Raw genomic sequence first — 21,010 nt, 5'->3', positions numbered from 1 at the left:
AGATAATCACGATGGTGTGATCACTGACCTAGAGCCAGACATCCTGGAATGTGAAGTCAAGTGGGCCTTAGGAAGCATCACTATGAACAAAGCTAGTGGAGGTGATGGAATTCCAGTTGAGCTATTCCAAATCCTGAAAAATGATGCTGTGAAAGTGCTGCACTCAATATGCCAGCAAATTTGGAAAACTCAGCAATGGCCACAGGACTGGAAAAGGTCAGTTTTTATTCCAATCCCAAAGAAAGGCAATGCCAAAGAATGCTCAAACTACTGCACAATTGCACTCATCTCACACGCTAGTAAAGTAATGCTCAAACTTCTCCAAGCCAGGCTTCAGCAATATGTGAACCGTGAACTTCTTGATGTTCAGGCTGGCTTTAGAAAAGGCAGAGGAACCAGAGATCAAATTGCCAACATCTGCTGGATCATGGAAAAAGCAAGAAAGTTCCAGAAAAACATCTATTTCTGCTTTATTGACTATTCCAAAGCCTTTGACTGTGTGGATCACAATAAACTGTGGAAAATTCTGAAAGAGATGGGAATACCAGACCACCTGATCTGCCTCTTGAGAAATTTGTATGCAGGTCAGGAAGCAACAGTTAGAACTGGACATGGAACAACAGACTGGCTCCAAATAGGAAAAGGAGTTCATCAAGGCTGTATATTGTCACCCTGTTTTTTTAACTTCTATGCAGAGTACATCATGAGAAACGCTGGACTGGAAGAAACACAAGCTGGAATCAAGATTGCCGGAAGAAATATCAATAACCTCATATATGCAGATGACACCACCCTTATGGCAAAAGTGAAGAGGAACTCAAAAGCCTCTTGATGAAAGTGAAAGTGGAGAGTGAAAAAGTTGGCTTAAAGCTCAACATTCAGAAAACGAAGATCATGGCATCAGGTCCTATCACTTCATGGGAAATAGATGGGGAAACAGTGGAAACAGTGTCAGACTTTATTTTGGGGGGCTCCAAAATCACTGCAGATGGTGACTGCAGCCTTGAAATTAAAAGACGCTTACTCCTTGGAAGGAAAGTTATGACCAACCTAGATAGCATATTCAAAAGCAGAGACATTACTTTGCCAACAAAGGTTCATCTAGTCAAGGCTATGGTTTTTCCTGTGGTCATGTATGGATGTGAGAATTGGACTGTGAAGAAGGCTGAGCGCCGAAGAATTGATGCTTTTGAACTGTGGTGTTGGAGAAGACTCTTGAGAGTCCCCTGGACTGCAAGGAGATCCAACCAGTCCATTCTGAAGGAGATCAGCCCTGGGATTTCTTTGGAAGGAATGATGCCAAAGCTGAAACTCCAATACTTTGGCCACCTCATGCGAAGAGTTGACTCATTGGAAAAGACTTGATGCTGGGAAGGATTGGGGGCAGAAGGAGAAGGGGATGACAGAGGATGAGTTGGCTGGATGGCATCACTGACTCAATGGACGTGAGTCTGAGTGAACTCTGGGAGTTAGTGATGGACAGGGAGGCCTGGCGTGCTGCGATTCATGGGGTCGCAAAGAGTCGGACACGACTGAGCGACTGATCCGATCTGATCTGATCTGGTGCCTGGGAGAGTGTCTCCCCAAAAGACAGGCAGTGTAGTATATTGGAGGCCACACATATTTCAGATGTGATTCATCTGGGTTCAAATTCTCTTTCAATTTACATTCCCACCAACAATACAAGAGGGTTCCCTTTTCTCCACTCCTTCTCCAGCATTTATTGTCTATAGATTTTTTGATGATGGCCAGTCTGACGTGTGTAAAGTGATAACTCATTGTAGTTTTGATTTGCATTTCTCTAGTAATCTTTTCATGTGATTCTTGGCCATCTGTATGTCTTCTTTGGAGAGATCTCTGTTTAGGTCTTCCACACGTTTGTTTGATTGTTTGTTTGTTCTAATATATTGAGCTCCATGAGCTGTTTATATATTCTGGAGATTAATCTTTTGTCTGTTGCTTTGTTTGAAAGTATTTTATCCTATTCTAAAGATTGTCTTTTTTCCTTGTTACCTTGCTTTGGCAGGCAGATTCTCTACTGCTTAGCCACTGGGGAAGCCTATATATATATATATATATATAGGCTATATATAATATAATATTATGATATATATATTATATATATATACACACACACTTAACCACTACTATGTGTGGGCTTCCTAAGTGGTTCAGCGGTAAAGAATCTGCCTGTCAATGCAGGACACACTGGTTTGATCCCTGGGTCGGGAAAATCCCCTGAAGGAGGAAATGGCAACACACTCCAGTATCTCTGCCTGGGAAATCCCATGGACAGAGGAGCCTGGGAGGCTGCAGTCCATGTGGTCACAAAGAATTGTAGATGACTGAGTACCTGACCACACTACCAGAAACAGACAGCTAATAGAAATGTGCTGTAAAGTACAGGGAACTCAGCTCAGGGCTCTGTGATGTCCTAGAGAGGTGGGATGGGGGGCAGGGGGTGGGGCTTGGGAAGGAGATCCAAGAGGGAGGGGTATATGTATCTGTTTAGATGATTCACTCTATTGTACAGCAGAAACCAACAGAACATTGTAAAGCAAGTATATTCCAATAAATAAAGGTTTGTTTTTACCACCTAGTATTATGTGGAATCGGAGAAGGCAATGGCACCCCACTCCAGTACTCTTGCCTGGAGAATCCCATGGATGGAGGAGCCTGGTAGTCTGCAGTCCATGGGGTCGCTGAGGGTCGGACACAACTTCACTTTTCACTTTCATGCATTGGAGAAGGAAATGGCAACCCACTCCAGTGTTCTTGCCTGGGGAATCCCAGGGACGGGGAAGCCTGGTGGGCTGCTGTCTATGGGGTCGCACAGAGTTGGACACGACTGAAGTGACTTTGTATAGCATAGCATTATGTGAAATGAGGGACAAGTCACTTTATTTTTTTTTTTTGTATTCTTTTCTTTTTTTAAATTTTATTTTATTTTTAAACTTTACATAATTGTATTAGTTTTGCCAAATATCAAAACGAATCCGCCACTTTATTTTTTAAAAAATTTTATCCGTGTATAGTTCATTTACAATGTTGTGTTACTTTCTGCTGAATAGCAAAATGAATCAGTTATATTTTAAATATCACTCTAAATCTCTGTGTTATCATCTGTTTAATGGGGATACTTACCCATCAGGATTATAATAGGCAACAAGGAAAATCCATTGCAATATTGTCAAGCCAATGGACAATATAATAAGTACACAGGATAGCTGCTGAATTCCAGCACCTCCTTTCTTTGGGGCTGTGACACCACATCCTTTGTAATCCACTTGTTTCCTTTGAATGTTGGCATTTTTATAATCTGTTGTCTGGCTTAATAGACCCCCACTTTTCTTAGTTTCTCTTGCTTCCACATGACTGATTAATCATTCAGCAATTGGAGAGATGTTTTGAAAATGTGAACTTGATCAAGCCAACTTTTTGATGGAAATCCTTCAACAGTTTCCCATTTTCTTGGAATAATATTGAAATAACTCATCATGGCATGTGGTTGACTCCCCTGGCTGCATCTCTCACCTCTTCCTTGACCTTGACACCTTTTGTTTCCTTTGCTTCTAGCCCTCCTGTCTTGGTGCCAGCCTTCAGAATGTCAGTTCATTTCCAACTTAAGATCTTTACATTGCTCAGCCATCTGCTAGAGATACTATTTTCCCCCAGATTTCTGTCTATTACATAGCAAAAACACCACCACTCACAGAACATTCGCTTACTACTCAATCAAAAACATTCCCATTATTCATCACAGCAACATTTTGTATAATCTAAAAGTACTTATTTATTTGATGATTTATTTTCTGCCCCACTACAAAACTGTAAGCTCTATGTCAACAACCAAAATCTGTCTGTCTGATGCATTCCTCCGTCCCCAGCATCTGTGCCAAGTACATAGTATGTCTTCAACAAATATTCATTGAAGGATCACATAAAGGATGCTTCCCATTTTGAATATTCCAGCTGCTGGGCAAAACTTCGTACTAGCTTATCTAAATTTAGCTTAACTCTCTTGAAAGACCCAGAGGGATGGAATGGGAAGGGAGGAGGGAGGAGGGTTCAGGATGGGGAACACATGTATACCTGTGGCGGATTCATTTTGATATTTGGCAAAACTAATACAGTTATGTAAAGTTTAAAAATAAAATAAAATTAAAAAAAAAAAAAAGAAAGAGATATCATTAAGCTAGTTTAAAACAATAGGCAGCTATAACTGTCTGAGAAATATCCATCAGCAGTGCACCCTCCAAAGGCCCTTTTTCAGCCTTGCTGTGGGTAGTTATTTCATAAGGACCAGTGGGTGACTGGCCTGATTATAGAGGCCACTCCCCATAAGCAAGTTTCTAAAAAGGCACACAAGATGGCTCAGTTGTGATTAGAGCCACCTTTTCCCTCCTCTCTGCCCCACCCTCTCTCCTGGGCACTGAGGCGGAGGTGCTGGGCTGTCATCCCATCTTGGACAAATTGCCTCCATCACCTCCCCCTCGTTGCCCTTCATCCCTTTCCAACATAATTACCGTGTTACTAATAAGTCAAATGAGTGGGTACCGCAAAGTGGGCAGCTCCATTTGGCTGCCTCAGTGAGCACTGGCATGGAGTGAATGGGTAACAGGGATTAATAGGGCTTCTACTGCCCTCGGCACTCCAAGGGAAGGCTGCTAATGGATTTTCTCTTCAGCAGCTCTTGCTTACAGGGATGGTACAGGGAAGCAGCTAGAGGAAGACAGAGCTCTGGCTCCATCTCAGTCCCCAAGCTGTATCCTTCTGGCCATGGTAGCACTTCCCCAAATACTACAGAAAGGAGAGAGCCGGATCCTTCCAGCCCTCAAAAGGACTCAGCCTCCTCTGGGCTGTCTTCCCAACACCCCAAACACCAGCCACTTCCTTTCAAACATATTTCCAAGTGAATGTTGTCCTTCCTGACATCTGTGCCCTCCTCACAATCCTGACTCTCAGATGAATTTATCAGGCAGGTGGCACTAGGGGTAAAGAACACACATGTCTGTGCAGGAGAGGTAAGAGACCTGGGTTCGATCCCTGGGTCAGGAAGATCCCCTGGAGAAGGGAATGGCAATCCACTCCAGTATTCTTGCCTAGAGAATCCCATGGACGGAGGAGCCTGGTGGGCTACAGTCTGTGGGGTTTCAAAGAGGCAGACATGACTAAAGCAACTGAGCACTCATGCAGTGCCTGCCTGACAAGTCTTAATTCCAGGCTGGATGAAAGATGCTGGGGCAGGAAAGCAGCCAGATACTTAGGACTGCTTCCTCCCTCAGGCTGGGAAGCCAGGCATCCAGGCAACTGGCATGGACCACAGGATCACAAGAAACAAGACGTCTTCGCTAATTTTCGCAATGTTATAATACATTACCGTGAACATTCAGCAACAGCACAAGGAGTGCCGGGTGCTTATTATGCAGTCCTATTGGTGTAGAGTTTCTTAATTTAATTTTAAAATCTGTAGAACTTGACGGGGTGAGGGGGAAGGGGTGGGGCAAGAGTGGGGAGCGTGGTCTTGTTCCCGCCTGATAGAGAAAGATGCCAGATAAAATCATCCTGGTGGGAAGTATCCAGGACTTGCACTTGCACACAAGCTCAATTTTAATACACCAGAGTATGCTTTCTTCCTTTTTTCTCTCTCTTTTTTTTATTTTTTGTCATTTACACAACTTAGCTCTGAATAGCGTTTTGAGAGGCTCGTGACAGGGAAGAGGCGATCTCCGTCTCATCTCATGAATTACTCCCCCTGCCCCCTGCCCCCCACTGCCCGTGCACTTTTAAATATTAATCTACACAAGGTTATTAATCATCAGGAAGGCAGCCGCAGGCATGGGCCACAGGACTTCACCTTTTACCACACATCTCTCAATGCTAAAAGAGTAGATGAAAAATGATTGGGGAACCACCCAAGATCTCTTCGCGTTGTCACCGGCTCCTTTTCTCCCTGGGACCCACAGGGACTGCGACAGTCTCCCTGCCTCTGGTGCAGAATGAAGGAAGAGAACACGCGATGTGAAGCACACCTCAGGCCTCACTGACTTGGAATGAAGGGGTGAAAGTGAGTGTGGGTGAGGAAAAAACCTAAGTTCAGAATATTTTTAAAGAAATCTATCCATACCTCTTTTAACATACACTTACAACAGATGAAGTGTTGCCAGAAAGGAGGCCTGTGAAAGACCCAATAAATGTTATTTTTTAGAAGCTTACTATTTACATATTGATGACTGGTGAAAACTTGGCTAAAGAACAGCTTTTGAAAACACTTCCTTATATAATTTTTATCTGTTATTCTAGTTAATCTGGTTTGGCATGACAGTGATCTTTGATTTTATTTTTATTTATTTATCTTTTACCATTTGTTTTTGTGGGTGTGTGTAAAGAGTAATGTTAGTTTAATGACTGTGATGTGTCAAGAGAGTATTATTGGTCATTTTCATCTCTACTAAATTCTGCAAATTAAATAATATTAGACCCACTTAGAAGCTTCCCAGGGGGCATTAGTCATAAAGAACCTGCCTGCCAATGCAAGAGATGGTAAGAGTCATGATTTCCATCCCTGGGTCAGGAAGATCCCCTGGAGGAAGAAATGGCAACCCACTCCAGTATTCTTGCCTGGAGAATCCCACAGACAGAGGAGCCTTGTGGATTACAGTCCATAGGGTCACAAAGAGAACAACTGAAGCAACTTAGCAAAGGTCATTTAACAGATAGAAAAATTACAGTTCAGAGAGATTAGATCATTTGTTTGGGGTCACAAAGTTCATTAAAAATAAGTAAGGTATCATCGACATGGAAGTAAGTCAGAAAAAGACAAATATCATATGCTACCACTTATATGTAGGCTAAAAATAATAGAAATGAATCTACATACAAAGCAGAAACAGACTCACAGACATAAAAAACAAACATATTTACCAAGGGGGTGGGAGAGGGATAAATTAGGAGTATGGGATTATCAGACATAAATTCCTATACATAAAACAGATAAGAAACAAGGATTTACTGTATAGCACAAGGAACTAATTAAATAACTTGTAATAATGTATACTGGAAAGATAATCTGAAAAACTATATATACCTGAATCATTTTGTTGTATACCTGAAACAAGTACAATATTATAAATCAATTGTACTTCAATTAAAAAAGAAATGTAAGGTAAATCCAACTTCATGCCATGCTGTTTTCCTTCCTTAATAGAACTGTTAAGTGTGTAGATCAGGGCTATGCTGATTTAAGCATAATACATATGGGTTTTCTGTTGTTTAGTCACTAAGTTGTGTCTGACTATTTTGCAGCTCCGTAGACTGCAGCCCGCCAGGCTGGAGTGGGTTGCCATTTCCTTCTCCAGGGGATTTTCTAGACCCAGGGATCAAACCCATGCCTGCAATGGCAGGCGGGTATTTATTAGTATGGACCAAATGTTTGTGTCCCTCCTAAATTAATGTGTTCACACTCCTCTCCAACCATTGAATGCTTCACCTTCAAGTCTACCTTTACTATGACAAGACCCAAAGACAGATAACAAATGAACAGGTTTTACCTTAAAAGAATGTCACTCTTTAATCGTGGCTTTGCGTGAGTGTGTTTCAGTTGTGACTGACTCTGCGACCCCATGGACTGTAGCCCACCAGGTTCCTCTGTCCATGGGATTCTCCAGGCAAGAATACTAGACTGGGTTGCAATTTCTTCCTTCAGGGGATCTTCCTGACTAAAGGACTGAACCCGCGTCTCTGGAGTCTCCTGCATTGCAGGTGGATTCTTTCCTTTTGAGCTACCTGGGAATCCCCAGTCATAGCTTTGACCTACATCTAATTGGCCTTAACTTAGAAATGAGAACGAATATGGCTAAATCAACCTGTATGAGAACACAGAGCCAGGAAGGAGAGCTAAAAAGGGATCCAAAAAATGTTTCAAAAGCTTCAACAACAGATTGAACATAGCATCATGAAATTTATCAGGCACAAATGTAAATTTAAAAATAAAAACCATCAACAATCACACACATGAATAATTGGGAGGGTGTTTATCAATAACACATGTGAAAAAGACAGAGGTTTTAATTGACTCTAAGCTCAGTATGAGTCAACTGCGTGATGTAGTTGCCAAAATGCTAATGCGACTTTGGGCAACAAGAACAGAAATAGAATCCACTTTTCAAAACAAGAGGCAATCTTACCACTCCATTCTGAGACCACACCTGGAGTGTTGGATTAGATTCTGGGGAGTTTTCAGGTGGGGGAGGAACCTGGAACCATACTATATGGGGAATGATTAAAGGAATTCATAGTCAAGATGGAAGAAAGCCAAAATTAGTATCTTAAAATATCCAAAGTTTTGTCACATAGAAGGAGAAATTAAGTTTATATATAGGATTATATACATGTGGAAATGGAGGGGAATCTGGGATCATATAAAGGGGATGTTTTTATAATTTAGAATTCTCTTAAATAGAATGGGCTGCATTAGGAAAAATGATTTGTCAATCAGAAAATTAAGCAGATTCTGGACAATCACCTATTGGGATTTTTAGAGAAGACTGATGCCTTCAATAAGTCAGGGCTAAATAAGAGACCTGTCATGGTCTCACTTCATGGCAAATAGATGGGGAAATAATGGAAACAGTGACAATTTATTTTCTTGGGCTTCAAAATCACTGCATATGGTGACTGCAGCCATGAAATTACAAGATGCTTGCTCCTTGGAAGAAAAGCTATGACCAACCTAGACAGGATGTTGAAAAGCAGAGACATTACTTTACCAACAAAGGTCCATCTAGTCAAGGCTATGGTTTTTCCAGTAGTCATGTATGGATGTGAGGGCTGGACTATAAAGAAAGCTGAGTGCCAAAGAATTGGCGCTTTTGAACTGTGGTGTTGGAGAAGACTCTTGAGAGTCCCTTGGACTGCAAGGAGAGCCAATCCCTCTGTTCTAAAGGAGATCAGTCCTGAATATTCATTGGAAGGACTGATGTTGAAGCTGAAACTCCAATACTTTGGTCACCTGATGAGAAGAACTGGCTAATTAAAAAAGACCCTGATGCTGGGAAAGATTGAAGGCAGGAGGAGAAGGGGACGGCAGAGGATGAGATGGTTGGATGGCATCACCGACTCGATGGACATGAGTTTGAGCAAGCTCTGGGAGATAATGAATGAGAGGGAGGCCTGGAGTGCTGCAATCCATAGGGGCACAAAGAGTCGGACACGACTGAGAGACTGAATTGAACTGAACTGAGACAAGAGGCACTGTAGCATAACCATGAGTGTTACAACATCTTCATCCATAAAATCTGCACATTGTTGGACAACCATGAATCATTTGTTGTATTTTTTCAGTGATTTTTTTCTCTTCCCAATTAAAATGGAAGTTCACTGAAGCCAGTGATGGTGTCCTTATGTAATGTTTCTTCTATACTTTCTTCATTCCTTCTTATTTGTATGCTGTGCTCAGTCGCTTCAGTCATGTCCAACTCTTTGTGACCCTATGGACCATAGCCCACCAGGCTCCTCTGTCTATGGGATTCTCCAGGCAAGAATACTGGAGTGGATTGCCATGCCCTCCTCCAGGGGATCTTCCCAACCCAGGGATCAAACCCGTGTCTCCTGCATTGCAGGTGGATTCTTTACTGCAGAGTCACCAAGGAAGCCCCTTCATTCCTTCTAGTGTGGCACAAAGATGAACCCATAATAATTATATACTGATTGATAGCTGACACTTTTACTAATAATAATGTAACTAGTATCACCCCTTGAAGTATATAATGTTATGTGCTACTCTCGTCCATATTGTGGCTGACCTGTGTCATTTGAGTTAATATTCTCTGATTTTTGGCAAACCATTATATGTGTTCATCTCATTGGGAAGCACTGTGCTTTTACTCCAAAGATATCTGGTTCTGAATAATATGGCCATGCTGGGAAATCTCCCTATGTCCTACTGTTCTCTTTGTGAAACACAGGGAGGGGATTTCCAAGGTCCCCTTTAATTCTGTCACTCTGTGAATCTAGTCATGTGGACTGCCTTAGGAGTTCTGATTATTTTGTCTTTTTCATGTATTTCCTTCATCTCTCACTGTCTCTTGTTTCTTCAGCGACTTTGATAGGATCAGCACTGAGCTGCGTATGTTACTATCACATTCTGAACAGAGCATCTCAAGAACTCTTAAAGATTAAATATGTAGAGAATTATAAATATTTGAAGTGCCCTGGGGCTGGTGTATGTACTGTCTTTAAACATATCTTTTTGATCTAGTATCTTTTATTTGCTTGCTTGTATGCTGGCTCTTTCCCCTCTGTTGGAGCATCAGAACCTGTGCAGACTTTTAGACTGGCAAAGACCCTACAGACTTTAAGACTGGCAAACCTAAATCTTTGTCATCCATACCTACTTTAGGTTGCAGAAAATAATGAGATACTCACAAGCAATGAGACTATGACAGACAGCAAAACAAAGATTTGCTTTTGCTGCTTCTGAACTGTGTTAGCAGTTAACTATGGGAAGGTCCAAGCTCTGGCATTACTGCTGCTATTCATTCACTTAAGAAAGACTAATAACCTTGTTGGGAACCCACTTCCGAAGTGGTGACTTTACGTCATACAACTTTACATCTTTCTTGAATATCTATTTTCCAACTCTCAATTTATTACAATCAAGATTTTTCATTGCAGCTCTGCCACAAACATGAGTGAAATAGACACTGACCATTTATTTATGTTTTCCTTCTTTGCTTGCTTCCATTCTTATTTCTTCCTTCCCTCTCTTTCTGTCCTCTTTCTTCTCTATGTTTCTTCAAAAACTGCCTTAGGATGGCTTACAAGGAAGTGCAGAGGAAATGCGAAATTTACAAAAAGAATGCTGTTGTTCAGTCACTCAGTCACGTCTGACTCTTTGCGACTCCATGGACTATAGCACGCCAGGCTTCCCTGTCCTTTACCATCTCCTGGAGCTTGCTCAAACTCACCTCCATTGAGTTGGTGGTGCCACCCAACCATCTTGTCCTCTGTCACCCCCTTCTCCTCCTGCCTTCAATCTTTCCCAGCATCAGGGTCTTTCCTAATGAGTCGGCTCTTTGCATCAGGTGACCAAAGTATTGGAGTTTCAGCTTCAGCATCAGTCCTTCTAATGAAAGAACAAATTCAATGAGCCCAGGAGAAAGGTAAATTCAGAAAATGTGTTTCAAATGTCCACCACTATTTCTAGCATGTTTCACTGTGTTTTGCAATAAATAGCATGGAAAGTGGGGGAAATGAGCAACAACATATTCGTCTACAAGATGAAAGCAAACTCATTAATCAGAAGTATGAATAATCCTGGTGCTGAGATCAGAGAGGAATAGATAAAATTTGGATTGATTCAGACTTGGTTCTCAACATGCCATTTACAAAAATTACAGCAGCAACTTTTGTTAGAATGCTTCTTTATTATTTCTCAAAGGAAACATTGGTCGTAATGCCAAATGGCCCTTCATTTAAAGGCATCATTGTAAGAATGGATGGTGAGAAAAGGAGTGGGGAAGAGAGACAGCCATGTTTCTTTGGTTGTCCAGCTTAAACTAAGGATGGATTTTCAATAACTAGAGGACTGAGCCACCTGCCTACCCTCCAGACAACTTTAATATAAACTCAAACTTTCTCATCGGCCTTATGGTTATTGTTGATGTTCATGGGTTTGAAGTTGTAAAATCTGATGGGGAGGGCATATCATTATTTCCTGTGTCCAGCAAAATCCAGTACTAAACATTAAATAATCAGGTTTGGATTAAGGTAAAAGTCCTATTAAAAATTATTGTGATTAAATACTCATCTGTGTTGCAGACAGTATTTCTCATGTTTAAAAAAACTCCTCATAATAAGTGTTACACAGAATGGAGGCATAGAGAAATACAGTAAGTAACTTGTCCAAATTTGCACAAGAAATAGAAGGGCCATATTTCAAACCTGTGTCTCTCTGATTGTGAAGACTGGTTGCTCAGTACGTGGGTGCTAAGTTGCTTCAGTCCTGTCCTACTCTTTGCAAACCTAAGGACTGTAGCCTGGCAGGCTCTCTGTCCATGGGATTCTCCAGGCGAGAATACTGCAGTAGATTGCCATGCCTCCTCCAGGGGATCTTCCCAACCTAGGGATCAAACCCACACCTCTTTTGTCTCTTGCTTTGGTAGGAAGGTTTTTTACCATTAGCACCACCTGGGTTGCTAAGTGGTCCCCGCTAAAAATTCACCATGGCTAATTTCCTAACAAAAGTTTATTACCTCTTTTAACTTTTTTTTTTTTACTTTCTTTTTTTTAACTTCTGTTGTTCATTCAAATATTTGTATGGTTTTACAAAGGCCAAAGGCTTTAATAATTAATTTTGGTCTTAAGTTAAAGATTTAAAGAAAGGATGTTAATATTCTCCATCTATCTATCTCTTTCTCTTTATCTCTCTTTCTCTTCTTCTAGTATTACAAATCCTGTCCACATCTTGGCAGACATAACACATACCTTGCTTTTAAAAATCTAGTCTCAAAAGATAGACTTTGTCTCCTATAGGGTCAAAGTTTATTGGTTATCATACAGCTAAGAGAAGAATTTAGCCCAAAGTAGAAAAGAGTCAACTTGTAGTTTTCCTTTTATTTGTCCTATTTTAAAAGGCCATCATTTTTTTTATAGTCAGGATGATCCATAAGAAGGTTCCCTGATGTTTATTTCAGAAAGGGTAAGGATGGGGATTAAAATAGAAATCATATCCATGATACAACTGCCATACTTGTCCAGCCTGCCATGTGGAGTCCCAAATCATTTTTACACCTATGTGAAGAAGTGGAACATTGAGTCCCCATTCTTTCCCTGTCCAACACCTCTGCCACTAATCTCTTAAAACTTACTTAAAAATTTACACTTTATGAAACAACTTCAAAGGTTGATGTCTATAAAGACTGTAGCAATACATAGTTGATATGCAAAATATAGAAAGCAAACGTGAAAATAAAAGTCAACTATGATTTCATTTCAATAACATTATTATTTACATATATGTGGATATATATCCACAACTTTTCTCTCTGTGTAAATGTACTGAAACATACACAAACACATATTTGTTTGAGTTTAAGAGAATTAGAATTTTGTTTCTGTATAATTGTGCATTCTTATTATTCAACTTGTTAATAAGCATATTCTAAGTTTATGACTGTATACTATTCCAACATAGGTTGCATTGTAACTTTGTCTAGTAATGCCAATATTAGTGCATATTTATATTTAAAATTTTTCACTTTATAAAAAGCACTTTAATGGTAATTTTTGTTTATTTATACATACGATTGTGATGTACATTAAATCACTTTTCCGTCTATAAGAAGCAAGGCCTTGATTTAATAGGTCAAGAGAACGCAGAGGAATTTCCATATAAAAGGGAATAATAGCATATGCAAGCATCCTGTGGTAGGAAGTAGGATGGAAAAAAAAAGCAACAAATTCTAAAAACAAACCAAAAAACACTATAGCAAGAGTACAGATAAGAATAGAAAGGATAATAAAGGGAACTGGAAAAAGAGGCATGGTCCAGAATATGCCTTAGTCTTTATTACTTTGTCCACAAATGTCCGTCTAGTCAAGGCTATGGTTTTTCTAGTGGTCATGTATGGATGTGAGAGTTGGACTATAAAGAAAGCTGAGCGCTGAAGAATTGATGCTTTTGAGCTGTGGTGTTGGAGAAGACTCTTGAGAGTCCCTTGGACTGCAAGGGGATCCAACTAGTCCATCCTAAAGGAGATCAGTCCTGGGTGTTCATTGGAAGGACTGATGTTGAAGCTGAAACTCCAATACTTTGGCCACATGATGTGAAGAGCTGACTCATTTGAAAAGACCCTTATGCTGGGAAAGACTGAGGGCAGGAGGAGAAGGGGGTGACAGAGGATGAGATGGTTGGATGGCATCACTGACATGGACATGGGTTTGGGTGAACTCCAGCAGTTGGTGACGGACAGGGAGGCCTGGGGTGCTGTGTTCATGGCGGTGCAAAGAGTCGGACACGACTGAGTGACTGAACTGAACTGATCTTACCCTAAAAGCAAAAAGAGAAGCTTTTGAAGTTTTATTTTTAAAATAGAGTTTGAGAAGTGGAGCATAAGCGATTTGTGCTTTAAAAGTACCAAGTTACAGTGCAAAGGATGGGCTGAAGGAGTGAGTAGAATTCTCATGGATGAAATAACTTGGAGGCTGTTGCCGTAGTCCAAGTGAAATAATTGTAGCTTGGTATAGGATGGTTAAAAAAAAAAAGAGAGATCGAGAGATATTTGGGAGACAAAGCTGCAAAACTGATAGGACTTATGGTAGGTGGAATATGGGTAGGAAGAAAGAAATATAAATTTACAACAACATCACCTAGATTTCTGACATGAAACACAGGTGCTGCCATTCACTAAGACAAGGGATGCATGAGTGCGTGCTCAGTTGTGTCTGACTCATTGCAACCCCATGGATTGCAGTCCTCTAGGCTCCTCTGTGGAGAAGGCAGTGGCACCCCACTCCAGTACTCTTGCCTAGAAAATCCCATGGATGGAGGAGCCTGGTAGGCTGCAGTCCATGGAGTTGCTACGAGTTGTACACGACTGAGTGACTTCACTTTCACTTTTCACTTTCATGCATTGAAGAAGGAAATGGCAACCCACTCCAGTGTTCTTGCCTGGAGAATCCCAGGGATGGGGAAGCCTGGTGGGCTGCCGTCTATGGGGTCGCACAGAGTCAGACACGACTGAAGTAACTTAACAGCAGCAGCAGGCTGCTCTGTCCGTGGGATTTCCCAGGCAAGAATACTGGAGTGGGTTGCCATTGCCTCCTCCAGGGGATCTTCCCAAGCAAGGGATTGAACCCGCATCTCCAGCATCTCCTGCATTGGCAGGTCGATTCTTTACCACTGAGCCACGGGAGATCAAGACACAGGATACTGGAGGAGAAACATGTTTGGTGGGTGGATATGTTGTGCTCAGTTGTGGAACTCCTGAAACATCTAAGTACTTGTGCTTAGGTCAAAAGTCATCTTAGGAGCCGTCCAGGCTTAAAGGAGTATACTTGACTCTCATTGGCATGTAAATGATCATGAAAGCATGGACTTGAATAAAGCATCTAAGGAGACAGTTGTTGTTTAGTTGCTGAGTCGTGTCTGACTCTTTTGTGACCCCATGGACTTTAGCACCTGCCAGGCTCCTCTGTCCTGGGATTCCCCAGGCAAGAAAACTGGACTGGGTTGCCATTTCCTTCTCCAAGGTATCTTTCTTTCTGATCCAGGGATCAAACTCTCATTACCTGCATTGGCAGGCAGATTCTCAGTAGAGAACCTAGAATAAGCATTAAAGTGCAGACAAGGAGGAGGGGAAAGAGGCAAAGTTGAAAGGGGAAGGGTAGCCAGAAAAACTGTCAGTAACAGTAAAACGGTATGGGAACCAAAGGTGTAGAATTCATGAATGAACCACCTAATTCTATTTGACTCTTAGTGTGTGCTCTTTTGACTTTAATGTGTGAAATCTGCTTAGCATGTTAAAGTGACTTTATAACAGCATGAGGGAAGCTCAGGCACTATTTTTAAGCAGGTAATTGAAGACAGTTTTATTGCTAATTTTAGCTTGTCAGAGGCATTTGTAAAATGGCATAAAATAGTCACTCCTACAGAGATGGGAAGGTAGGTGGGGATTGAGGCGATGGGGGTCATTTAGCCCAAAGGTCTCCACAAATGTATGACACACGTTCGGGCTTCAAATGTAAATGAACAATGGAACCCAACAGCTATTTCACCCTAATTGTACTCTTGGGCCTCTTTACTAGAGAGAGGAGACTTCATAAAGGGAGTTATTCTCCATGAACTGGACTTCTTATTATAGAGGACAAAGCAGGATCTCAAGAAGAAAGGTTTGGTGAAGCCATTCTGAGATTAAAGCATCATTGAAAGCCAGTGAAATATTAAGGTATTGTCCTGGTCAGTTCAGCAGCTATAACAAAATATTATAGACTGGAAACTTAAAGAATAAAGCTGTATTTCCACTAAGGAGCCTGGGAGGTCTAATATCAGGATGCCAGGATGGGTGGGTTCTGGCAAGAGCTTGTTTCTGCTTTGCAGATGGTTACCTTCTTGGTATATCCTCAAGCGACTAAGAGAGAAATCCTTATTTTATCAGAGATTTAAGCCCACCATAAGGATCCCACACTCATGACCTAATCTAAACCTAATTATCTTCCAAAGGTATCGCTTCCAAATGCCAACACAGTGGGTCTTAGGATCTTAACAAATGAAATTTGTTGTTGTTTCGTTGCTAAATCATGTCTGACTCTTTGCAATCCCATGGACTGTAAAATGCCAGGCTTCTCTGTCTCTCACCATCTCCCAGAGTTTGCTCAAACTCGTGTCCATTGAGTTAGTGATGCCATCCAACCATCTCCGCCTCTGTCCCCTTCTCCTGCTTTCAATCTTTGCAAGCATCAGAGTCTTTTCCAATGAGTTGGCTCTTCACATCAGGTGGCCAAAGTATTGGAGCTTCAGCTTCAGCATCAGTCCTTCCAATGAATATTCAGGGATGATTTCCTTTAGGACTGGCTGGTTTAATCTCCTTTGAAATTTGGGGGAACAAAAACATTTAGTCCATAGCAGATATCATCTGAGAAAGGAAATTAAAAGAATGCAGAACCTGACTGTAGAGATATGAAGAAGCTGAATGTTTCCATCAGCCTGGTTTGTTGTTTCTTCACTTCCCCATACTGACAAACAAATAAAGTCCCAAGGCCAAAGGACTCTTCTTGTTTTTGACAACAATTGGGATATAAGGTGGTATGTGAAGAAAGGAAATGTGTGCCTCAAAATATTTCCAATCTTGGGAATGAAAAAGACCAAAAGATGCAGTGTGATGGCCCTCATAAAAAGAAATATCAACCAGACTGAGTTTAGCAAGCCCAATGGATTCCTCCTGGAACACTTAGGTTCTAAGAAGAAGATTGAGGTGAGGGTCATACACACCCATGGGATGTTTAAGGAGATCCTGATGTATGCCAAGTCCATGAGTCACTCAGCAAAAGTTAACCAGTTGATAAGGCTCTTACAAGGACATATAGATCGCTAGTTAATGTGTTTATTTAAATCCATTGATTCAATCATTCATTTGACCCATTTTTATTGATCACCTACATACTATATCTCAGGCTATGATTTTTTAAGTAGTTACACACAGATGTAAGAGTTAGACCATAAAGAAGGCTGTATGCAGAAGAATTCATGCTTTTAAATTGTGGTGCTGGAAAAGACTCTTGACAATACCTTGGACAGCAAGGAGATCAAAGCAGTCAGTCCAAAAGAAAATCAACCTTGAATATTCATTGGAAGGACTGATTCTCAAGCTGAAGTTCCAATACTTTGGCCACCTGATGCAAAGAGCCAACTCATTGGAAAAGACTCTGATGGCTGGGAAAGACTGGCCACAAAAGGAGAAAGGGGATAGAAAAGAATGAGATGGTTAGATAGCATCACCAACTCAAAGAATGAATGTGAACAAACTCTGGGAGATAGTGGAGGAGAGGGGAACCTGGAATTCGGTAAAGACAATGCATATACGCTGGCCTTTCTTGGACCCTTTTACTGGCTAGATAGATGTTCAAGAACATTTTACGGACAGGATTTGAGACAGTTACTGAAATGAGACTACAGAAAATTGTTTCAAAGTTGCAACACTGAAGTATTAATAGATCCAGGAATCATGTGAAATATGAAATATATTTTACAGGATCAAATACAGAGTTAAAGTGTCACCAAGCTGTGTTATAAAGACCAGGTATTCTTTTCCCAATTGCCCTTCATGTTCTCTAAACCCTACTGGTTTCCAATGACTCCACTTCTTCATATTCTGTCCCTCCCTCCTGAAGTCATACAGGCATATTGGGGCATATTACCAACTCCCACAATTCCTTGTCTAATCATCTTCTTTTTGAATAAATTAGCATGAAATATAGGATATTTGCAATCCAATTATATGTCAGTTACTCTAGCCACAGACACAGTTGGTTGTTCTCAATGAACACTTTAGTTGGAGGCAGAAGAAAAATGTTGTTTATTGGTTTTGGAGCATTTGTTTTAAATATACTTTCAGCTTATCTTCTCTTAGCTCATTTCTCCAAGAAATGGGCTTTCTCTTCACAGATGTACAGATCTACCTCCAGTTAAATTATAACCCTCATTCTTATTGCTTCTCTGTACACACAATTTTCATTGCAAGCATTTCCTCCCCTTTCTGTGCTGACTAACTCTTACCCTTTGCAATGCAACTTAACTTTACTTTTGAATTCTTCATTTTCTCATCTGAACCCTTCGGATACACAGTACTACATTTGATATACACAAAATGGCTTTTGTTTCAGATTCAAAGTATGACTTAAAGGATAAATCATGCCCAAATAGAGGTGACTGAAAAGCATTCTTTATAGTGATTCTTAAAATTCCTGGCAAATATCTAGAAAAAAATCATAAGAACCAGGATTTCTCTTCTAAAAATTGACTCCTAAAATACGCTGACAAGAATATGAAATAAAGTATGCACAAGACTATTTATTGCAGCAGTTTCATATATCAAATGACTGAAAACTACTTAGATACCCCAATGGCTATTATTGGAACTGGTGAAATAAAATATGTCATGAAATCTTCACAGAATGGAGCCGTTAGAAGCTAGACAAAAAGGAATAATAATTTATATGAGATAGATAGATGGACAGAGACAGAAAGACTGGTTCATTTTAAGGAACTGGCTCACATAGTCACAGAGACTAGAAGGTCCACAGTCTGCAGGGAAGTGTGAGGCTGGAGACTCACGGAAGAGTTGATGGTACAGTCATGATTCTCAAAGCAGGTTGCAGGCAGAATCCATTCCTCTTTGAAGGACCTCAGTTTTCTCACTTAAGGCTTTCAATTGATTGCATGGGACCCATTCACATGATGGAGGGGTAATCTGCTTTACTCAAAGTCTAATGATTTAGGTGTTAATTGCATCTTTGTGAATACCTTCACAACAAACCTCTAAACCAGTGTTTGAACAAATCATTGTGTACCATGGTCTACCAAGTTGATATATAAAATTTGCCCTTAAGTATACAAAAATATCGAATTAGGAGCTCGGTTTAATGTAAATATGGATAACAGGCATACCTAGTTTTATTATGTTATAGAAATATGCTTAAATCATCCTTGCATCCCTGGAATTATTCTCACTGATTATGGTGTATGATTATTTTAATATATTGTTATATATAGTATAATCTATATATACCAGAAGATAAGAAAGCTATCAATGCCTAACTGGATTATACCCAAAAGGGTCATAAGCACCACTGTGATAAATATCTCACTAAAAAAATAACGAACATTTAGAGCACCAAAAGAACTCATCACCCTTAAGTTCACAGTGACACAAAAATAAATCTCAGTAATCACTTTAGGACACTGCCAAGCCATAAACTCATTCTGAAAACCAGTTTAAAGAAAAGGTAAGAGTGTAAAGTGAAAGTCACTCAGTCGTGTCTGACTCTTTGCGACCCCAGGGACTACACAGTTCATGGAATTCTCCAGGCCAGAATACTGGAGTGGGTAGCCTTTCCCTTCTCCAGGGGATCTGCCCAACCCAATGATCGAAATCAGGTCTCCCACATTACAGGCAGATTCTTTACCAGCTGAGCCACAAGAGAAACCCAAGAGAGTAAAATCAAGCATCTAACCTGCCTTTCTCACACCAATTATGTTTCAAGATAATTTAATAGCAGAGGAGTAAAAGTTCTTTATAGAAGAATCCCAAGTTCATAAGAGTAGATGTAATGACAGAATACACATGAACCTTGAAGTTGCAAACATTCAAAGATGCAAATGTGCATGTCAGCCCTTATATGTCAGCTGTTCAACAGTACTCTTGCACTGTTCAAGGTAGTGTACTGTCTGATTAGAAATATTTTCTCTATTTTTTACATTCGTTTTTTTATGCATCATTTGTGCAGAAAGCATTACAAACCTGTTACAGTACAGTGCTGTATAGCTGATTGTGTTAGTTGGGTACCTAGGCTAAATTAGTTATACTTATGAACAAACTGGACTTAACAAATATGTTCTTAGAATGGAACTCCTTCATATATAGGGAATTTACTGTATCAGATTTAGCCACCCATTAGTGTAATAAACATAGACAACGATCAATCATGGCTGCTAAAACTACTGGATGAAAGGTTCATGAATAATTAAAAATGAATGAATATAAAATGAATATAAACATTAAACATGAAAAAAAATGAATATAAACATTAAGATATATCCTTCTGAATGCAGAGTTCCAAAGAATAGCAAGGAGAGATAAGAAAGGCTTCCTCTATTGTCAGTGCAAAGAAGTAGAGGAAAACAATAGAATGGGAAAGACTAGTGGACTCTTCAAGAAAATTAGAGATACCAAGGGAACATTTCATGCAAAGATGGGCTCAATAAGGGACAGAAATGGTATGGACCTAACAGAAGCAGAATATATTAAGAAGTGGTATCAAGAATACACAGAAGAATAATACAAAAAAGATCTTAATGACACAGATAAGCACAATGGTGTGATTACTCACCTAGAGCCAGATGTCCTGGAAGGAGAAGTCAAGTGGATCTTACGAAGCATCACTATGAACAAAGCTAGTGGAGGTGATGGAATTCAAGCTGAGCTATTTCAAATCCTAAAAGGTGATGCTGTGAAAATGCTGCACTCAATATGCCAGTGTTGTTGGAAAACTCAACAGTGGCCACAGGCCTGGAAAAAGTCAGTTTTCATTCCAATCCCAAAGAAAGGCAATGCCAAGGACTGATCAAACTACCATACAATTCACTCATCTTACATGCTAGAGAGTAATGTTCAAAATTCTCCAAGCTAGGCTTCAATGATACATGAACCAAGAACTTCCAGATGTACAAGCTGGACTTGGAAATGGCAGAAAAATCAGAGAACAAATTCTATGATCCACTGGATTATAGAAA

The sequence above is a fragment of the Bubalus bubalis genome, chromosome 20, assembly GCF_019923935.1.
Source record: "Bubalus bubalis isolate 160015118507 breed Murrah chromosome 20, NDDB_SH_1, whole genome shotgun sequence".
Classification (NCBI taxonomy): domain Eukaryota; kingdom Metazoa; phylum Chordata; class Mammalia; order Artiodactyla; family Bovidae; genus Bubalus; species Bubalus bubalis.
This window is presented reverse-complemented; position numbering follows the sequence as displayed.